The 22,365-nt window shown below is 36.7% G+C and overlaps 1 protein-coding gene across 1 annotated transcript in view; it reads left to right on the top strand.

The window, feature by feature from the left end:
• The window catches only part of NKAIN2 (sodium/potassium transporting ATPase interacting 2), a 1,176,020-nt gene that overhangs the window by 459,769 nt on the left and 693,886 nt on the right, over positions 1-22,365 (top strand). The window lies entirely within an intron of this gene.

Below are 22,365 nucleotides of genomic sequence, written 5' to 3'. Positions count from 1 at the left end.
AGGTGGTCTGGTATTCCCATTTCTTTAAGAATTTTTCACAGTTTGTTGTGATCCACACAGAGGCATTAGCATAGTCAGTAAAGCAGAAGCAGATGTTTCTCTGGAATTCACTGTCTTTTTCTATGATCCAGCAGATGTTGGCAACTGGATCTGTGATTCCTCTGCCTTTTCCAAATTCAGCTCGTTCATCTAGAAGTTCTCAGTTCACACACTATTGAAGCGTAGCATGAAGAATTTTGAACATTACCTTGCTAGCTTGTGTGGTTGAAATGAGTGCCATTGTGTGGTAGTTTGAAAATTTTTTGGCATTGCCTTTCTTTGAGATTGTAATGAAAAATGACCTTTTCCCAGTCCTGTGGCAACTGCTGAATTTTCCAATTTTGCTGGCATATTAAGTGCAGCACTTTAACAGCATCATCTTTTAGGATTTGAAATGGCTCAGTTGGAGTTCCATCACTTCGACTAGCTTTGTTCATAATAATGCTTCCTAAGGCCCACTTGACTTTACACTCCAGGATATCTGGCTGTAGGGGAATGATCACACCATTGCGGTTATCTGGGCCACTAAAACCTTTTTTGTATGGTTCTTCTGTGCATTCTTGCCAACTCTTCTTAATATTGTCTTCTGTTAGATCCTTGCCCTTTCTGTCCCTTATTGAGCCCATCTTTGCATGAAATGTTCCCTGGGTATCTCCAATTTTCTTGAAGAGATCTCTAGTCTTTTCCATTCTATTGTTTTCCTCTCTTTCTTTGCATTGATCACTTAAGAAGGCTTTCTAATCTCTCCTGGCTAGTCTCTGGAACTCTGCATTCAGTTGGGTTTATCTTTCTCTGTCTCCTTTGGATTTCACTTCTCTTCATTTCTCAGCTATTAGTAAGACCTCCTCAGACAACCACTCTGCTTTTTGGCATTTCTTTTTCTTGGGAATAATTTTGGGCACCATCTTCTGTAGTTCTTCAGGCACTCTGTCTACCAGATCTAGTTCCTTGAATCTATTTGTCACCTCCCCTGTGTAATCATAAGGGAGTTTATCTAGGTCACACCTGAATGGTCTAGGGGTTTTCCTTACTTTCTTCAATTTGAGCCTGAATTTTGAAATACAGGGTTGATGATCTGAGCCACAGTCACCTCCTGGTCTTGTTTTTGCTAACTGTATTAGAGCTTCTCCATCATCAGAAGCAAAGGATATATTCAGTCTGGTTTTGGTATGGACAATCTGGTGATGTCCATGTATAGAGTTGTCTCTTGTGTTGTTGAAAGAGGATGTTTTCTGTGTGTTATCTTGGCAAAACTCTGTTAGCCTTTGCCCTGCTTCATTTCGTAGTCCAAGGCCAAACTTTTTCCTGTTACTCCAGGTATCTCTTGACTTCCAACTTTAGCATTCCAATTTCCTATGATGAAAAGGATATCTTTTCTTGGTGTTAGTTTTAGAAGGTCTTGTAGGTCTTCATTAAACCATTTAACTTCAGCTTCTTCAGCATTAATAGTTGAGTCCTTGCCTTGGATTACTGTGGTGTTGATGGACAAGTGAATGTACATCCTCTTGGTAGGTGTCTTGATGAAAGTGAAAGAGGAGAGTGAAAAAGTTGGCTTAAAGCTCAACATTTCAGAAGAGTAAGACCATGGCATCCGGTCCCGTCACTTCATGGGAAATAGATGGGGAAACAGTGGAAACAGTGGCTGACTTTACTTTTTTTGGCTCCAGAACCACTGCAGATGGTGACTGCAGCCATGAAATTAAAAGACGCTTACTCCTTGGAAGGAAAGTTATGACCAACCTAGACAGCATATTAAAAATCAGAGACATTACTTTCTCAACCAAGGTCTGTCTAGTCAAGGCTGTGATTTTTCCAGTAGTCATGTATGGATGTGAGAGTTGGACTGTGAAGAAAGCTGAGTGCCGAAGAATTGATGCTTTTGAACTGTGGTGTTGAAGACTCTTGAGAGTCCCTTGGACTGCAAGGAGATCCAACCAGTCCATTCTGAAGGAGATCAGCCCTGGGATTTCTTTGGAAGGAATGATGCTAAAGCTGAAACTCCAGTACTTTGGCCACCTCATGCGAAGAGTTGACTCATTGGAAAAGACTGATGCTGGGAGGGATTGGGGGCAGGAGGAGAAGGGGACGACAGAGGATGAGATGGCTGGATGGCATCACTGACTCGGTGGACATAAGTCTGAGTGAACTCCGGAAGTTGGTGATAGACAGGGAGGCCTGGTGTGCTGCAATTCATGGGGTCGCAAAGAGTTGGACACGACTGAGCGACTGAACTGAACTGAACTGACAGTGAACATTTGGGTGCATGTGTCTTTTTGAGTTCTGGTATCTTCTTGGTATATGCTCAGTAGTGGGATGACTGGGTCACATGGTAATTCTATTTTTAGTTTTTTGAGGAACCCCCCCCCCATTCTGTTCTCCATAGTGGCTATATCAGTTTACATTCCCACCAACAGTGCATGAGAAGAATTCCCTTTTCTCCACACCCTCTTCAGGATTTATTGTTCATAGATTTCTTGATGACAGGCATTCTGACTGGTGTGAGGTGATACCTCATTGAAGTTTTGATTTGCATTTCTCTAATAATTAGTGATGTTGAGCATCTTTTCACATGTTTGTTGGAAATTTGTATACCTTCTTTGGAGAAATATCTATTTGGATCTTCTGCCTATGTTTCAATTGGATTGTTATTTCGTTAATATTGAACTGCATGAGCTATATATGTTGGAGATTAATCTTTTGTCAGTTGCTTCATTTGTTAATATTTTCTCCTATTCTGAGGGTTGTCTTTTCATCTTCTTTATGGTTTCCTTTGCTTTGCTAAAGTTTTCAAGCTAGGTCCCATTTTTTTTTGTTTCCATTATTCTAGGAGGTGAGTCAAAAAAGAAAAACGAACTTATGGGCTAATACATATTTTTAACTGGATCCTTTTTTTAGCATCTTATTTAATCTTAAGATTTCCATACCTTGGGAAAGGGTTAAAATATTACATGAAATATACATATAAACATAATTAAAATAAGCCTGTATTAATGGTTGTTTGCTTTTTAATGCTGGAAAATAGATGAATCAAGTGCTGAATTACATATAATTTACCTTAAAAAAACAAGATATTTGTAACTTTAAATGTAGTGACTCATGATTTAACTCTTGGTGAGAAAAATAATACAGCTTAAACACTTTAAGGCATATATTAGTGTTAAAATTCAGGTCAGCTCCAATGATTTTAATTTGTAGGAATCCTAGCAGGAGAATTACTTAAGGGAAATTAGCTACCTATTGCTGTTAGCTATAATTTAAAAATTTAGTAATGTTTGACAATGGATTGTTAGCAAACATAGATGTATGCGTATCTGTAATTTGTGCTGTCATTTGCCAATAGTAGTAAATAATTGAAAATGAAATATCACAATATTTTGCACATTATGTCAACATAATTACTCTCATAATTAAAACCTCGGAAGAATCAGAAGGATAACACTTTACTCCTGTGGGCATACATAGGGCAACAATAGTATTCCTCACATGTTTTCAAGCATGAGCTACAAAGATGGAGAATTTAATAGAAGAATCATCAAATGGGAGCTAAGTGCTCTCCCTATATTGTTAGGTGATTTATTTTAACCAAAATGTTCTTAATTTAGAACTGAAAGTATTGACTTATTTTCTATGAATGGAAGAGAAGAATTACTTCAGACAGAATAAAATATTATTCATTTTCTGTTTGATAGTTGTCCTTTGGTACTTTTGTTGGAACAAATTTCCATTAACATTTGAGTTCTTAAAAGCATATTTTATCAACAGATGCGTTATCTATAATTTTCATACTACCCATAAAAAAAGATTTGAGGCTAGTTTTGCTCATGGGCAAAGTGGCAACGAGTGATATGACAGAAGCAACACTGGAACATGCTTTTCCATAAGAATGTGTATTCCTGAAAAATATGAACCTTTTAACATGGAGTATCATTATTTTGGCTTAAGGAGCTCTAGAATGTACCTGAAAATTGTTTTTATTTTTTGACATTTGATATTATGGTACTTCCCAATATTACACTTTAATCCCTTAAGCTGATCACCCATTGATAAATTGCTTCATTCTAAAAAACTCACTTGAGATAGGTATTACTGCATCCTTCTTCCCAAGAGGTGTAACTAAGTTGGCTTATAATCCTTAGAGGGCAGGGACAATGCTCTTTTGCATGCAGTAGACTTAACAAAGACCATTTGGTATACAGAATCTTATTTAATGAGTGAATAAAGGAGCATATATCCACTAAACTATTAAATTGCCATTGTAACATAGAGAAAAATCCTTGAGGGAACTGGATTTAAGAAAACTTTTGGGTGAAAGGTTTTATCCTGAGGCGAGAACAGCCAGACTATGGAATTGGGCAGGCCTGTATTGGAATTTTGGTCCCATCATTTATTGGCTATAAAATCTTAAGTCATTTAAGAACTCTGCATCTCAATTTCATCCTTCTGCAGATTGGTGCCAACTATGATGCTTTGCAAAATTGTTGGAAGAGTTGGATACCTTGTTTCTACAGCGCCTGACAGTGCCTTCTTAGACACAGTAGGTGCTCAACCAATGATAACTCTTCTTTAATGAATGAAAAAGATATCCAAACCTAGCAAGGATCACAAGAGCTACAGGAGAAACTTATATATTGTTGTATTTAGTGGTTATATATGGTGTGGATTTTCCTACTGCTGAAGACATGAAAAGAATGAATGAATGGTAGTGATTTTGGCATCTACAAGAGGCATGGAGTAATATCGTGGGAGTATATCTGGAACAAAATTATGGGCATGCCATGTAGTTGAGGGCTTCCCAGGTGGTCCGAGTGGTAAAGAACCACCTGCCAGTGCAGGAGACCTAAGAGATGTGGGTTTAATCCCTGAGTGGAGAAGATCCTCTGGAGGAGGGCACAGCAATCCACTCCAGTATTCTTGCCTGTAGAATCCCATCAACAGAGGAGCCTGGTGGGCTATGGTCCACAGGGTCACAGAGGCAGGCATGACTGAAGCAACTTACAGCAGCAGATGTTTCTGTTGGTTTGAGTTTTAAGTTAAGCTCCATCATGTGGTGTGTCATATCTGTTTAAGTGTTAAAAACAGAATATGAAAGTAGACTTTTAGGTCTGATTAAAAATTCCCCTTCCAACTCCACTTGTCTGCTATCTTGAGACATATTAAAATGTATTTCCTATAGAATATGAATAGTTAGAATTATAAAGATCGCTAATTGATTTGTTGAGGGATCATGTGGTGCTAGATCATTATTTCTTACTCTTGCCCTTCTATCCATGATATTATCAGTGACATCCAATGCCTGATTCCCTAATAGAGAATAGATGAAGAGAGTAAAAACCATGTGTTGCCATTATAGGCTGTTGTCATTGAGAGTCATAAAATTGTGTTATATGTTATTTCATGGGAGTATCAAAGAGGTCATAATAGGGTCCAAATTATAACCCCCCTAAAATTGAGGATCTCCAGGTGTCACAGACAGTAAAGAATCTGCCTGCAATGCAGGAGTTAAAGTTAAGTGAAAGTGAAAGTTGCTCAGTCGTGGCCAACTCTTTGCGACCCCATGGACTATACCTGGGTTCAATCCCTGAGGTGGGAAGATCCCCTGGAAAAGGAAATGGCAACCCACTCGAGTAGTCTTGCCTGGAGAATCCCATGGACAGAGGAGCCTGGTGGGCTACAGTCCACGAGGTCGCAAGAGTAGGGCGCAACGGAGCAACTAAGAACACACACACAAAACAGTGTTCTCTGTGGGCTTTCAGGCGGCATTAAAATATTAACTAGTAAGACATTGTAATTTTTTTTTTCTTCAGAGAATTTAAGGCAAATTTTGCCCATCTCAGCCATGATAGGTAAATCTAAATAATTGCACACAAGTAGAAAGGGCATTAGAACACAGGCATGATATAGACTGGTTCAAAGAATACTTCATTTCCAAAGATACATCTGGAACTTTCCTATTACAGGGAGCATCCAAGATATTCCTGCTAACAGCAGTGGGGCAAGCATTTTCTGACAAGGTCATAGTGAGAATTAGAAAAAGGATATGGTGTGAAATCAGGGCATTTCATAACCACTCACGTTATGCATTCTCTTTTTCTTTTTGAAGTACCAATTTACTGGGTTTGAGTACCATGAAAGATGAAGTATCCAAAAAGTAACAAATTAAGTCCACTTTAAAAATGGTAATAAGATCATTTAATAGATGTGTAAAAACCACGAAAGGTTTTTTCAGAAGGATTGCCTTACTTCTGAGTGAATCATAAACTCATAAGCAAGCATTCAACAGGAAATCAATACTGTTTTGTGGTGTGCATACTATGGTAGCCTCAGCACCAATACAAAGACAAATCCCGCACAAACCATGTATTTAACTTTGTGGCTTGTCATCCTTATCCTGCTGCTCTTATTATACCTAAGCTACAGACTTCACAATCCTGAGTCTGATTAAAGAGAAATCAGTTGCTGATGCACATGTTGTTTATATTTGTCTCAAGACAAATGAGGGCAAAAGACTAAAACACAAGTTCGAAAGTAAGAGACATTTTGCATGTTGTAGAAGTTTACTGTAGGAAATCATTGAGATTTAGTGTAGGGAAGAATCAGGAAAAAAGACACACAAAATAGCTTTATAGTAATTCATGATATGTTCAAGAAAAGATTTTGATACAGAAGGAAATAAATCGCACATATAAACAAATACTATTGAAGTTTCTATCTAGCCTCTTTTTCCATATTGATAATCTGCCCTCAGTTGAAAGCACATACATCATGTAAAGATTACCTTCAGTAGAATTTATAACATCATTTATACCTTCCAAGGTTATAAGAGACTAATGTATAGAATAGGTTCATTTCAGTTCAGTCACTCAGTTGTGTCCGACTCTTTGAGACCCCATGAACCACAGCATGCCAGGCCTCCCTGTCCATCACTAATTCCCAGGTCCACCCAAACCCATGTCCATTGAATCAGTGATGCCATCCAACCATCTCATCCTCTGTCATCCCCTTCTCCTCCTGCCCTCAATCTTTCCCAGCATCAGGGTCTTTTCCAATGAGTCAGATCTTCGCATCAGGTGGCCAAAGTATTGGAGTTTCAGCATCAGTCTTTCCAATGAATATTCAGGACTGATTTTCTTTAAGACTGACTGGTTTGATCCCCTCACTGTCCAAGGGACTCTCAAGAGTCTTCTCCAACACCACAGTTCAAAAGCATCAATTCTTTGGCGCTCAGCTTTCTTCACAGTCCAACTCTCACATCCATACATGACCACTGGAAAAACCATAGCCTTGACTAGACAGACATTTGTTGGCAAAGTAATGTCTCTGCTTTTGAATATGCTATCTAGGTTGGTCATAACTTTCCTTCCAAGGAGTAAGTGTCTTTTAATTTCATGGCTGCGATCACCATCTGCAGTGATTTTGGAGCCCAAAAAAGTAAAATCAGCCACTGTTTCCACTGTTTCCCCATCTATTTCCCATAAAGTGATGGGACCGGATGCCATGATCTTCGTTTTCTGAATGTTGAGCTTTAAGCCAACTTTTTCACTCTCCTCTTTCACCTTCACTTTCTGCCATAAGGGTGGTGTCATCTGCATATCTGAGGTTATTGATATTTCTCCTGGCAATCTTGATTCCAGCTTGTGCTTCCTCCAGCCCAGCGTTTCTCATGATGTACTCTGCATATAAGTTAAATAAGCAGGGTGACAATATACAGCCTTGACATTCTCCTTTTCCTATTTGGAACCAGTCTGTTGATCCACATCCAGTTCTAACTGTTTCTTCCTGACCTGCATACAGGTTTCTCAAGAGGCAGGTCAGGTGGTCTGGTATTCCCGTCTCTTTCAGAATTTTCCAGTTTATTGGGATCCACACAGTCAAAGGCTTTGGCATAGTCAATAAAGCAGAAATAGATAGGAAGGAACATAAAAGCAAGCAAATACATTAGCACTAAGTGAACCCTGTTTGCCAGGAAGTGTGAATATCAGCTTATTTAATCTTTACAGCAGCCAGTTATATGGATATTGTTAAGAAACATGAATGAAAAAATAACAAAAGCAAAAAAATTATTAAAAAAACCTGCTTATATATTAAAAATTTTATTAAAAGTCAAGGGCTTATGGATTGGGTCAAAAAGATATTACCATTTATGCTATTTATACTTACATATTAAAGTAACAAATGTTATATATAAATTATATGTGTATAGCAGATAAACATAAAATGAAGATCTGGTAAAATAATACCAGAATACATAGGATTCAAGTAGAATAGCATTAGGTGTCACAAAGAGAATACTTTTGTATTGACAAAGGAACCAACTACAGTGGAGAACAGTGAAGAATTTTCATACATATTAAAATATAATATTGTAATGTATACTTAAAAATTGGATAGAAATGCAAGTCAAAATTCTCAGAAGTAGAGGGGTTTTTATGCTCCGCATTCAGACTTGGAAAAATCAAGTTGACCAATTGGAAAAATAAACATTATAGAGCCTCTTGATGAAGTTGAAGGAGAGTATAAAAGCTGGCTTAGAACTCAACATTCAAAAAAGTAAGATCATGGCATCTGGTCCTATCACTTCATGGCAAATAGATGGGGATAATGTGGATACAGTGAAACATTTCATTTTCTTGGATTCCAAAATCAATGCAGACAGTGACTGCAGCCATGAAATTAAAAGACTCTTGCTCCTTGAAAGAATAGCTATGGCAAACCTAAGACAGTGTATTAGAAAACATACATATCACTTTGCCCACAAAGGTCCATTTAGTCAAAGCCATGGTTTTTCCAGTAGTCATGCATGGATGTGAGCGTTGGCCATAAACAAGGCTGAGCACTGAAGAATTGATGCTTTTGAACTGTGGTGCTGGAGAAGAGTCTTGCGAGTCCCTTGGACTGCAAGGAGATCAAACAAGTCAATCCGAAAGGACATCAAAAGTGGTCATTAGAAGGACTGATGTTGAAGCTGAAACTCCAATACTTTGGCCACCTGACGTGAAGAACTGATTCATTGAAAGACCATGATGCTGGAAAAGATTGACAGCAGGAGGAGAAGGGGACGACAGAGGATGAGATGGTTGGATGGCATCACTGACTCTATGGATGTGAGTCTGAGCAAACTCAGGGAGATAGTGATGGACAGGGAAGCCTGGCATGCTGTATGTAGTTTATGAGGTTGCATAGAGTCAGACATGACTGAGTGACTGAGCAACAACAACAATGAATAACTGTAATTATATAGTTAATGAGCTTGATTACATAAATATATGTTAAACTTTGTACTTTAAGTATGATCTTTTAAAGATTTTTCATGCAATAGTTGCAAAGATGTATCTGTTCTTGAAACATAAGAAAATCTGAAAATTTTCTGCAACGTCGAAACTATATAATTGCCTTCACTTTCAACCATAAATTAAAACTAAAAATTTAAGAAGTAGATTTAAAATAAATATAATTAATAATTTAAAAGTTTTTAAATCATTAACATTTATCTTTGAGAATTATTATAATTTAACAAGAAATCGGTGATGTTAAACATTTTTGTATGTTAAGAATGGTGTTCAAATAGTCATATTTTTTTAAGTTTTAAGCTAATACAATCTAAATCAAAATTGGATATTTAAATTTTTCTACTAAATATTTTAAAGCATAGAGTAGTCCAAATAATAACATTATCAAAAACTCATCACTCAGGTTTCTGTAGTGATATTTTAATATAGTTGCTTCAAGTAACCTTATTTTTAAGAAATCAAAATTATGGATACATCTAAAATTGTCTCCTTAAGCTCTTTCTCTTCTCTCACTCCTCCATAGCGTAGGCAAAGTAGTATTGGTACACCATGCAACAGACTGAACGTGAAGTCGCTCAGTCGTGTCCAACTCTTTGTGACCCCATGGACTGTAGCCTACCAGGCTCCTCCGCCCATGGGATTCTCCAGACAAGAACACTAGAGTGGGTTGCCATCTCCTTCTCCAGGAGACCTTCCCGACCCAGGGATTGAACCCGAATCTCCCTCATTGTAGGCAGACGCTTTACCATCTGAGCCACTAGGAAAGTCCTCAACAGACTAGTGATGTTAATATAACGTCTAGAAGTAAACCATTTACACATGAGGACCAAGAATACAGAAGACCTTGGATTTTAAATCAGATGAACACGTTTAATAACTTACTTTAAAGGCATGACTGACAAGAGAACTATGAAAAAACAAAACACAGTATTTCCATTTGAGACCACAGTTCCAAAGAGATCAGTGCTTCTTTAGATTAGTTTGTCGTTTAGTTGCTCAGTCATGCCCAACTCTTTGTGACCCCATGAACCACAGCACACCAGGCTTCCCTGTCCTTCAGTATTTCCTGGAGTTTGCTCAAACTCATGTCCATTGAGTCGATATTGCCATCCCACTATCTCATCCTCTGTTGCCCCCTTCTCTTTCTGCTTTCAATCTTTTCCAGCATCATGATATTTTCTAATGAGTCAGATCTTTGCATCAGGTGGCCAAAGTATTGGAGTTTCAGCATCAGTCTTTCCAATGAATATTCAGGACTGATTTTCTTTAAGACTGACTGGTTTGATCCCCTCACTGTCCAAGGGACTCTCAAGAGTCTTCTCCAGCACTACAGTTCGAAAGTGTCGATTCTTCGGCTCTCAGACTTCTTTATGGTCCAACTCTCACATCCATACATGACTACTGGAAAAACCATAGCTTTGACTAGATGGACCTTTGTCAGCAAAGTGATATCTCTGCTTTTTAATGTGCTGTCCAGATTTTCCATAGCTTTTCTTCCAAGGAACAAGTGTCTTTTAATCTCATGGCTGTAGTCACTGTCTGCTGTGATCTTTGGATCACCCAAGAAAATTAAGTGCTTATTATTAAAGGTGGATAATAGGGATTCATGTTATACCTGTTGCTAAAAGCGGACCTGATTCTTGATCTTTTTTCCCCTTTATTTGGTATGAGTGGAAATATAAAGAATGGGAAAACTGTGTTAATAATGAGATGTGATGAAACTGTCAGAGTACAGTTATTAATGAGGAATTATTTCTAAAACCAGGTTGGATGTGTAATATGACCTTGAAATACTTCATTATTAGAATGACCACATATTTCCATGATAAAAGTGAGATTTCTCCAGGACAAGGATAATCTGGAAATCATGAAGTTAAGATCTAGGTTATATCTAATGCTTACCAATCAGAATTAATGTATAAAGTTCCTTAATCCTTCAGAAAGTAGAGTTCCTTAGCATTAACAGTATAATAATACAAATTGCTTGCTGAATCACTATAGGATATATTATAAAAGGGATTTTTAATAGTAATACCTGTACTTATATTAAGCATATAAAGCTCGTATCCTCTATACCTAAAAAAAAGGCAAAAAATGACTATATGCCAAATTTTATCATTCTTATGGCATTGATTCATTATAGACAACAAAAACAGATACAACCTAGTCAACCACTTTGCAGTTATACACTTCATTGCATTAGCTTGAGATTAGTATTTTCCAAAAGATATACTGAGACTGTATAGAGTATATAGACCAGATAACCATGCTGGAAGAAATTAGTTGTTAATATGGATAGAACATGGACAGTACTGTGAGAATTGTCAGGGTTTATACATGGTGATTTGCTTTTATAGAAATTTTCAGAATTGTAGTCGTCTGATTTTAAAATGTTGGAAAGAAATTATAGGATACTCTGACATATTGTGCACCGTCCTTGGTGCTAAGAAACAAGGTTCCTTAATTGGCATCTCCATTTGCAAAGTCTTAAATAATTCTTATGTAATGCTTTGACAGTTATCTGTCTCATCCTTAGATGTCTAACTCCTAAATTTCAGAATACTTACTCCCATTATGCTTATCTCTCCAAAAAGTATCTTAAGTGTTTGGTGTTTTCACTAATTCATCTTTATCCTTTAACACAGTCATCAGAATGGACTGTTCCTCTCAATCCTAGAGTCTGCATATAAACTTATAAACTGAGCTGATCTTATGCACGCTTGAGTGGCTACAGGGTTAACTTGTAAAGCTTCTAAAGGTATTTAAATGGGTTTCTTTGTGACATTATGTCTTAACTCAAGGACATAGATCTCATAATAAGAAAGTAAAGAAGGAAGGCCATTAGAAAGATATCTTAGGGCTGAAGTCTTTGACAGTCTCTTTTGTACCTGGCCCTCCTTGATACACGAAAATGTCTAAATTTGCTCTACAAATTTGTTTATGTAATTAGATATAACTGCTGTGATTAACAAAAAGTGCCTTTAATGTCCCATACCTTTCCTTTTTTTAAAGAACAGAGTTAATGTTATTATCTATTAAATGCTTTAGTATGTGTGTAAATGCGTTCTACAAAGAAAACAAATGTTTGCACTAAAACCAAATATTCATTGCTCCTCTAACTCCAGTTTTCCTGGGGTAAATGGTCCTACATGGTTACAGTGTAGAAACCTTTCTGGAAACACACACACACATTTGCCCAAGTGTAAACCTAAAATTCTTTCCCAACTACAATAATTAACAATACTTTTGGAATTGTGTCTGAGTACTTCCAGCACTCCTGAATGTCTTTAACAATTAAGTATAGTTTTCTCTTTACTGTTCTCACACCCTTGAACACAAGTCTATGCCCAAGAAGTTAACCATATGCTGTGCCAATAATTTTACTGTATATTTGTTTCTTTTCATTTTTTAGTACAGTGCACTTTGATCTCAATGGTATTAAAAACACAATCAGTTCAGTTCAGTCCCTCAGTCTTCTCCAACTCTTTGTGACCCCACAGACTGCAGCACGCCAGGCTTCCCCTTCCATCACCAATTCCTAGAGCTCGCTCAAACTCATGTCCCTGGAGTTGGTGATGCCATCCAACCATCTCATCCTCTGTTGTCCCCTTCTCCTCCTGCCCTCAAGTCTTTCACAATATGTACAATAAAGATCTAGCAGTGGTCCCCAACCTTTTTGGCACCAGGGACTGATTTCCTAGAAGACAATGTTTCCATGGACCAGGAGTGGGAGGGAGATGGTTTCAGGATGATTCAAGTGCACTTCATTTATTGTGTACTTTATTTCAAATTGAAATAAAAGCAAAAATAAACAAATGGGACCTAATTAAACTTAAAAGCTTCTGCACAACAAAGGAAACCATTAGCAAGGTGAAAAGGCAGCCTTCAGAATGGGAGAAAATAATAGCAAATGAAGCAACCGACAAACAACTAATCTCAAAAATATACAAGCAACTCCTACAGCTCAACTCCAGAAAAATAAATGACCCAATCAAAAAATGGGCCAAAGAACTAAATAGACATTTCTCCAAAGAAGACATACAGATGGCTAACAAACACATGAAAAGATGCTCAACATCACTCATTATCAGAGAAATGCAAATCAAAACCACTATTAGGTACCATTTCATGCCAGTCAGAATGGCTGCGATCCAAAAGTCTACAAGCAATAAATGCTGGAGAGGGTGTGGAGAAAAGGGAACTCTCTTACACTGTTGGTGGGAATGCAAACTAGTACAGCCACTATGGAGAACAGTGTGGAGATTCCTTAAAAAACTGGAAATAGAACTGCCTTATGACCCAGCAATCCCACTGCTGGGCATGCACACTGAGGAAACCAGAAGGGAAAGAGACACGTGTACCCCAATGTTCATCGCAGCACTGTTTATAATAGCCATGACATGGAAGCAACCTTGATGCCCATCAGCAGATGAATGGGTAAGAAAGCTGTGGTACATATACACAATGGAGTATTACTCAGCCATTAAAAAGAATACATTTGAATCAGTTCTAATGAGATGGATGAAACTGGAGCCTATTATATAGAGTGAAGTAAGCCAGAAAGGAAAACACCAATACAGTATACTAATGCATATATATGAAATTTAGAAACATGGTAACAATAACCCTGTGTACGAGACAGCAAAAGAGACACTGATGTATAGATCAGTCTTATGGACTCTGTGGGAGAGGGAGAGGGTGGGAAGATTTGGGAGAATGGCATTGAAACATGTATAATATCATGTATGAAACGAGTCGCCAGTCCAGGTTCGATGCATGATACTGGATGCTTGGGGCTGGTGCACTGGGACGACCCAGAGGGATGGTATGGGGAGGGAGGAGGGAGGAGGGTTCAGGATGGGGAACACAGGTATACCTGTGGCAGATTCATTTCGATATTTGGCAAAGCTAATATAATTATGTAAAGTTTAAAAATAAAATTTAAAAAAAATTCAAATACATTATTTTTAGAAAAATCTACTATGAATATTGCTTCAAATTTTAACATTAGATTCTCTGCAAAAATCTTTTTCATATAACGAGAGGGACTGGGCCATGAATGTACATGGTCCTGGGAGTATTTAAAGTTATATTTAATTTTGTGATTGATTATTTTACTGAATACTCATTTGATTTCCTAATTATACTCAAAATCATGAAATTTAAACTTAAACTTTTCTTTAGTGTAGTAAAGACTTTAGGAATGGCATTCATGCAGTAAAGGAGAATGGAAATCAATTTATTAATAGCTCTCCTCTAGGCACATTCATGAAGAAAATTAAACTACTCAACATTTATATCAGTAAGTAACCATGCATATTTCTGTGCCTTTATTCATTTTCCTTGAAGTAATAATGTCTCCTGCCTGTGGGGCTTCTGTCTTTGTATCCAAGTACTGCCTATATTTTTAGATTCAGATCTTACAGCATATCAACTTTAATGATATGTTTAATGAGATCCCCAGCTGTTAATAATCACCTTCTGCTTTCTCAGAGTATCTGTATCTCTTATGGCATGTATCACTTTTTACTTTTCATTGTAGTAATTTATATACCTCTGTCCTTCCTGTTTTAGAATTCTTGTGGGCAGATTCTGGTTTAGAAGTCTACGTTGGGCACTCAGTATCTGTCAAATAATTAGGTAAATCAATCAACGAGCTATACTAAAATTAAATTGCTACAGGACTCAGTTAAATATAACTGTATACAAACATTTTTATTTTCCCTCATAAAACTCCATTAAAATTAGAGTAGAGAAATAAGAACCCTAACATTAACACCACACCCACTAGGATAAAGAGAATAGATATGAAAGGAGAGATTTCTAAAAGTTCTAAAGGTTTACATACAGTACATAATCTTGTAACTTCAGAGCCATTGGATCTTAAAAGCATCCATAGGGAAAAAAATGAAGATTAAAACCAAAACCAGATGTGACTGGACATAAGAATAGCATTTAGTTTTTCTAATGGATATAACAAAAAGCATCACTAAACAAAAAATTTAAACTAAAGAAAAATTATTTTCAATACAGGATTTTATACCCAACTTAACCATCATTAAGAGAGTATGATAAAGATCTTCTCACATGTTTAAGATCTGAATATCTTTACCCATACAGTGTTCTTTCTTAGGAAGCCAGTGGTGGATGTTTTCACCAAATCAGGCCCCAAAACTTGAGATCAAGGAAGTAGATGTTCACCCCATTAGTTGGTGAAAGACAGTCCCTAGACCACACCAGTAGTACTCATTCTAGATAGGAGTATGACTGGGAGTTAGAGATGTTTAGAGATGTGTGGCACCCCACTCCAGTACTCTTGCCTGGAAAACCCCATGGGTGGAGGAGCCTGGTAGGCTGCAGTCCATGGGGTCACTAAGAGTCGGACACGACTGAGCCATTTCACTTTCACTTTTCACTTTCATGCATTGGAGAAGGAAATGGCAACCCACTCCAGTGTTCTAGCCTGGAGAATCCCAGGGAAGGGGGTGTCTGGTGGGCTGCCGTATAAATAGGCAATAAATAGATAGGAAATAAATTCCTAATATTGATATCTGTAAATATTAGTATAAGCATATTTGTTATAATCATGTGGCTAAATATCAGAAATAAAGACTTGAAAATGGTGGTTTTGGAAGCAGAAAAGGATATGCGAAGAGTGAAGTAGGAGAATATGGTTTGTAACATACATTTTGATATTATGTATAGTTTTAAATCACAGATAAGTATTTCTTGAGAGAAATTAATATTTAAAAGAAAATAGTTTTAATGATATAATTAAAACTACACAATGAAAGAACTTTAGAATTTAAAGTAATCCAGTTTAGTCCATGGTAGGTAGGAAAGAAAATGTGTGCAGGGATTTTCTTTGTTGTTTTGTTTTGTTTTGTGATACTAAAAACCAACTGCAAGAAGCGACATGATTGCACTTTTAAAATTGAAGATTAAATATTGATAAAAATATATATTTCTGGGTTTCTTACATTTGCTTTGTTTATTTATCCAAAAGTATTTTAGACATTTGGTACTGTGAAAGCATGACTAGTTAGATCACTTATCCTAGAATTCCAATTTACACATCCAACTGCATGAATAAATGATTCTACTGGATTTTGTCTTTCATTGTGTCACGTATTACAAGGCAACATTGCATCTTGGCAGAAAGTCTGCTGGCAGATGCAAAGCTCAAATTTACACGGAGATATTCCTGCCAATACTTTCTAGATGTACATAAAACTAAATCAACTGAGCTTCACATAATACTGTTAACACCATTTCTATGGAATAATAGTAAAAAATAGCTTGGTTGAAAGTTTTGAAAGCTGAATTTTCAGAGAAACAAAAGGAAAAAGAGTAACTCTTCTAGTAAAAGATAATTGGCATAGAGAAATGTAAAACAAAAAATTGGAAAAGGCATTATTGACTTGCAGACTGTTCTAAAAATACCTCATTCAAGAAGTACATCTTGCTAGTTGACACACAATTATGTTAATGCAGTTAGAGTTGAAGAGTAATTTAAATATAATTAGGGCTTAAAACATAAATGGCATAGAACATTTTCCTATTTGTGCAGATTTTTTTTACGCAAATGAAAAATAAAAATAAAAGTAATTTGTAAATGAAAATTCTTGCTATAGTTTCTGTTTAGTTTGAGTATATTTTTGCATGGCTGATAAAGATGATGAAACAAATGAGTTTCATCTTGAATTTGTTCTTTAATAAAGGCACTTTTCAACATCTGGTTTTGCAAAAAGGATGAAAATCATTTCTTTATTCTTAATAAAACTACCCTGAAATACACATTTATTTTCATACAGTGTCCAGAGCTACATCTATGAAAAAACAAACTTATGATAAAGGAGAAATTTAGTCCACTACCCACAAATAGGCATATAATGATATTAAAAATCACTTTAATATTTATTTTCAGTTGATTTACTGACTGTTTTAGGGAGTTGACTTATTTTGACATAACCTGTGATCAATTTTAATATGACATAGATTGAATTAGTAAGATCTGTGAAAAATCATCTAGACAGACTTTCTTTTTCTCTTGACAGTGCAAAGAGATCCAGTGTAACTCCTCAGGATAGGCATAAATTGGATAGACAAAGTGATGCTTTTCTATAATTGTTTCAGATTTTTAAAATAATATAAGGTCAGTTTATTAGCACATTCAGCAAACTTATTGAATATGCACTGCAATTCAAGAATCTGCTAGATGTGGAGGATGTAAGCAAGAGATAAATAAATAAAAACATGAGAAATACAGTGTTAATCTTGCTATGAAGTGGTACTGTGGGAACCTACAGGAAGGAGATAATGCCTGAGTCCTAAAGGTGGTCTTTCAAGTAGAGTACATTTTGAAGTTTTAGAAACACTACTGAAATGATTCAGGAGCAGGGTATTCCTAATTATTCCTACATCCTACTTGCAACCTAAATTGAAAGACAAGAGATATATGAACAAGTTAAAGAACATAATAAATAAATGAGAGAATATGTAGAGTAAATTTTAGATCTAAAAGATAAAGGAATGCAAAAAAAAGTGCTCTCTTTTGTTTCCTGTAGCACTGTCTCATAAACATCTTTCCATGACTGTAAGTATGCAGAGCACAAAGTTTAATTGCTTCCTACTCTATCATCTTACTTTGAATATACCCTCGTGTATTTTTACCATTCCCTTTTTGTTAGTCATCTAAGTTATTTATAAAATGAGCTTCCTATGGGGTGCTAGTGGTAAAGAACCCACCTGCTAATGCAGGAGACGTGTAAGAGACATGGATTCGATCCCTGGGTTAGGAAAATCCCCTGTAGGAGGGCAAAGCAACCCACTCCAGTATTCTTGCCTGGAGAATTCCATGAACAGAGGGGTCTGGCAAGCTATAGACCTTAGCGTCACAGAGTTGGACATGACTGAAGCGACTTAGCACAGCACACAATAATATAAGTATTTTGTGGTGATTAACATATTTATATGTATGTATATGTATGATGCAAGTATACCTCAGAGATATTGTAGATTTGGTTCTAGACCACTGCAATAAAGTAAAGATTGCAGTAAAGAGAGTGACACAAGCTTTTTGGTTTTCCAATGCCTATAAAAGTTAAGTTTACACTATGTTCTAGGGTATTAAGTGTGCAATGCCATAATGTCTAAGAAAATATGTATTAATACATACCTTAATTAAAATATTTCTAAAAAGTGCTAACCATCAACATACAGATGCCACAAACCTTCAATTTGTTAAAAAAAAAAAAAAAGATAAAGCACAAATCTTCAAAGTATCTACAAAGCACAGTAAAACAAAATATGCCTGTGCATATCTTGTGTACATTCTTAATTTTTCCTAAAATCATAGAATTGTAATATCACCAAAAATATGGCATATTTAAGCCTCTTTGTGTTAATGGATTACATCTAGTAAGGCTAGATTACATATAATAAGTTTGTCCCAAATATTACATAAATTATACCAATATATGTGTATGTTGACTTGGTGATTAGCCCTCTCTCTCACTAGAATGTAAGCCTCCTAAGGATGGGAAGGAAGCTTTGGTTTTATTCAAACAGACCTAGAATAATTCTCAGAATAAAATAGAAGATCTGTAAATATTTGATTGAATGAATGAATTTTCTTCTTTTTATTAGGTATAGTTGATTTTCAATGTTATGTTAGTTTCAGGAGTATAGCATAGTTATTCAGTTTATGTATATAAATATATGTATTATATATATATATATACATATATGCATATTATTTTTCAGATTATTTACCCTTTTAGATTATTATAAAATATTGGCTATATTTCCCTGTGCTATACAGTATGTACTTTTTTGGTTATCTATTTTACATGTAGTAGGGTGTATATATTACTCCCAAACTCCCAATTTATTCCATCACCCCCTTTCCACTTTGGTACTCATGAGTTTATTTTCTATGTGTCTGTCTATTTTTGTTTTGTAAATAAATTAGTTTGTATTTAGAAATATTATACATAAATGATATTTGTCTTTGTCTTACTTAATAGGACCTCTAGGTCTATCGATGTTTCTACAGATGGCATTATTTCTTTTTTATGGCTGAGTAATATTCCATTGTATGTAAAATAAATGAATTTTCAAAGGAAATAATTTTAAGCCAAACTTCACATATTTAGATTCAAAATCTGGCTGATCAATGTAAAATATTTCTTAGGCAAAAACCAAAATCATTAACACAAATGCTCTGTAAGAAAAGTGTCTTGGTATCAATCCTCCCAAGTGCTAAGAACATAAACTCTTTTGGGGAAGAAAAATAGTTTTTGCATTAAAAGACAGTTAAAGAGAGAGTTGACTATAAGAGATTTTATTACCAAGAAAAATTGATTTTTTTAGAGCACATGGTATTAACATCACAGAACAGGCTATTTTGTGTAAATGGTCAGAAATAATTCTAGAAAGTGGATTAAGAATTCTGTGACCCTCCATTTATACCTGTAGAGGCTGCAATGTGGAATTGTGACGCCATCTTTGTTGTCTCTTCTGTTAAGGGTGCTCATAGGAAGGAATCATTTTAAACAAGGCACATATTGCAGAAATGCTACGATAGCTGGTTAAAATTAAATAGATTTTCATTGTTAGAGAAACATGAGCTCTAGCTTGGGCTAGTTGACTGAGGCTACTTTATTTGATTGATATTGCCTTTGTATCACAAATTGTTTTTTTGTGAAAAATATACTCTGGGACAGGAATCAATCAGTATTTTGTGTACCTTTTCCTGAAAAATTAATACCCTCTGAAAGTGAAAGGGGAGGGTGAAAACGTTGGCTTAAAGCTCAACATTCAGAAAACTAAGATCATGGAATCTGGTCTCATCACTTCATGGGAAATAGATGGGGAAACAGTGGAAACAGTGGCTGACTTTATTTTTGGGGCTCCAAAATCACTGCAGATAGTGATTGCAGCCATGAAATTAAGAGACACTTACTCCTTGGAAGGAAAGTTATGACCAACCTAGATAGCATATTCAAAAGCAGAGACATTACTTTGCCAACAAAGGTTCGTCTAGTCAAGGCTATGGTTTTTCCAGTGGTCATGTATGGATGTGAGAGTTGGACTGTGAAGAAGGCTGAGAGCCAAAGAATTGATGCTTTTGAATTGTGGTGTTGGAGAAGACTCTTGAGAGTCCCTTGGACTGCAAGGAGATCCCACCAGTCCATCCTAAATGAGATCAGTACTGGGTGTTCATTGGGAGGACTGATGCTGAAGCTGAAACTCCAATACTTTGGCCACCTCATGGGAAGAGTTGACTCATTGGAAAACACCCTGATGCTGGGGGCATTGTAGGCAGGAGGAGAAGGTGACAACAGAGGATGAGATGGCTGGATGGCATCACCAACTCGATGGACGTGAGTTTGAGTGAACTCCGGGAGTTGGTGATGGACAGGGAGGCCTGGCGTGCTGCGATTCATGGGGTCACAAAGAGTCGGACATGACTGAGCAACTGAACTGAACTGAGAGGAACATTTGTTCTTTCGCTCTGCTTGATAAATCTGGGTAGGAGTCAAGTCTTCAGTTCCTATTTTAGGATTATGTTTTTACACCAGAACAACTAAATTTTGCCTGGTCCACAAATAATTATGTGGATAGGTACCTTATGATGTATTTTTAAGTCCAGGAGGTTTTAATAAACCTGTTAGAAGATCTGTATTATGATGCAAGAGGAACAAGCTTACAAGCTAATACGTATGCAGTGTTGATAGCAAGTTGCATCCTGCCAAAGTACAATAGTACTTATGTCTTTGAAACAGATATTCCACCCTCATCAAATATGAAAAACATACTAAGTATAGAAGACTAGTTCTCCCTGATTGTTAAGGAACTAGTTTTTTAATAAGGAAAAGATGAATAGACTCTAAAGGAATAAAACACTCTTATTTTATGTCCTTCTTTTGTTAAATTCAGTTTTGCTCCATGCATATACATACACATATGTGTGTGTATATATGTATATGTTTTCCAGATGGTGCTAGTGGTAAAGAACCCAACTGCCAGTGCAGGAGACATAAGAGATGCAGGTTTGATCCCTGGATCAGGAAGATCCCTAGAAGGATGAAATGGCAACCCACTCCAGTATTCTGGCCTGGGGAATCCCATGGACAGAGGAGCCTGGCAGGCTGTAGTCCACAGGGCTGCAAAGAATTGGACATGACTGAAGCAACTTAGCACATGCATGCACACACACACACAGACACACACACACACACACACACATACACACATATATAGGTGGTGGCATAGTGGTAAAGAATCTGCCTGCCAATACAGGATATGCCAGAAATGCAGGTCTGATCCCTGGGTTGGGAAGAGTCCCTGGAACAGGAAATGGCAGCCCACTCCGGTATTCTTGCCTGGAAATTTCCATGGACAGAGGAGCCTGGCAGGTTACAGACCATGGGGTGGCAAAGAGTTGGACATAAATGAGCACATATATGTACTCTTGATAAGAGAAAGTGGGGCGGATGGTATTTAGTGCTATGGAGAAAAGGTGAAGAGTTGGGTATATTGATGGGACTGAATGTAAATTTAAATTGAATAGTCAGGGAATGCCTGACTGCGAAAGGGACATTTGGTTAAAGACCTGAGAGGGGAAAGAGAATGAGGTGGATTAACACCAGGGCAAATAAAAATAGTGAGACCACAGGACCAGGCAGAGAAGTTAGTGAGATCATCCAGAACTGAGCTCTGGTCAAGTTGATGAAGGAGAATCAGCATAGAGGGCAGATGAGGAGAAGCCAGTGAGGTGGGAAGAGACACAGATGAGTGAAGGGTCCAGAAAGCCAGCTGAAGGTGGTGTGTCAAGGCAGAGTTGCTATGTTACTTGTTGTGAAGTCAAGTAAAATATAGACTAAAAATTAATTATTTTGGTGTGTGGCAATTATTAAATGATGGCAAGAGCACTTTTCGTTCTATGGTGGGAGGGGAAGTCCGACTGATACTTTCAAAAGAGAGTAGGGAGGAAGAAATTGGAGACAGAGAATATGGACAATTTTTTAAATTC

The sequence above is a fragment of the Bos indicus genome, chromosome 9 (genome assembly GCF_029378745.1).
Source record: "Bos indicus isolate NIAB-ARS_2022 breed Sahiwal x Tharparkar chromosome 9, NIAB-ARS_B.indTharparkar_mat_pri_1.0, whole genome shotgun sequence".
Classification (NCBI taxonomy): domain Eukaryota; kingdom Metazoa; phylum Chordata; class Mammalia; order Artiodactyla; family Bovidae; genus Bos; species Bos indicus.
This window is presented reverse-complemented; position numbering and strand designations above follow the sequence as displayed.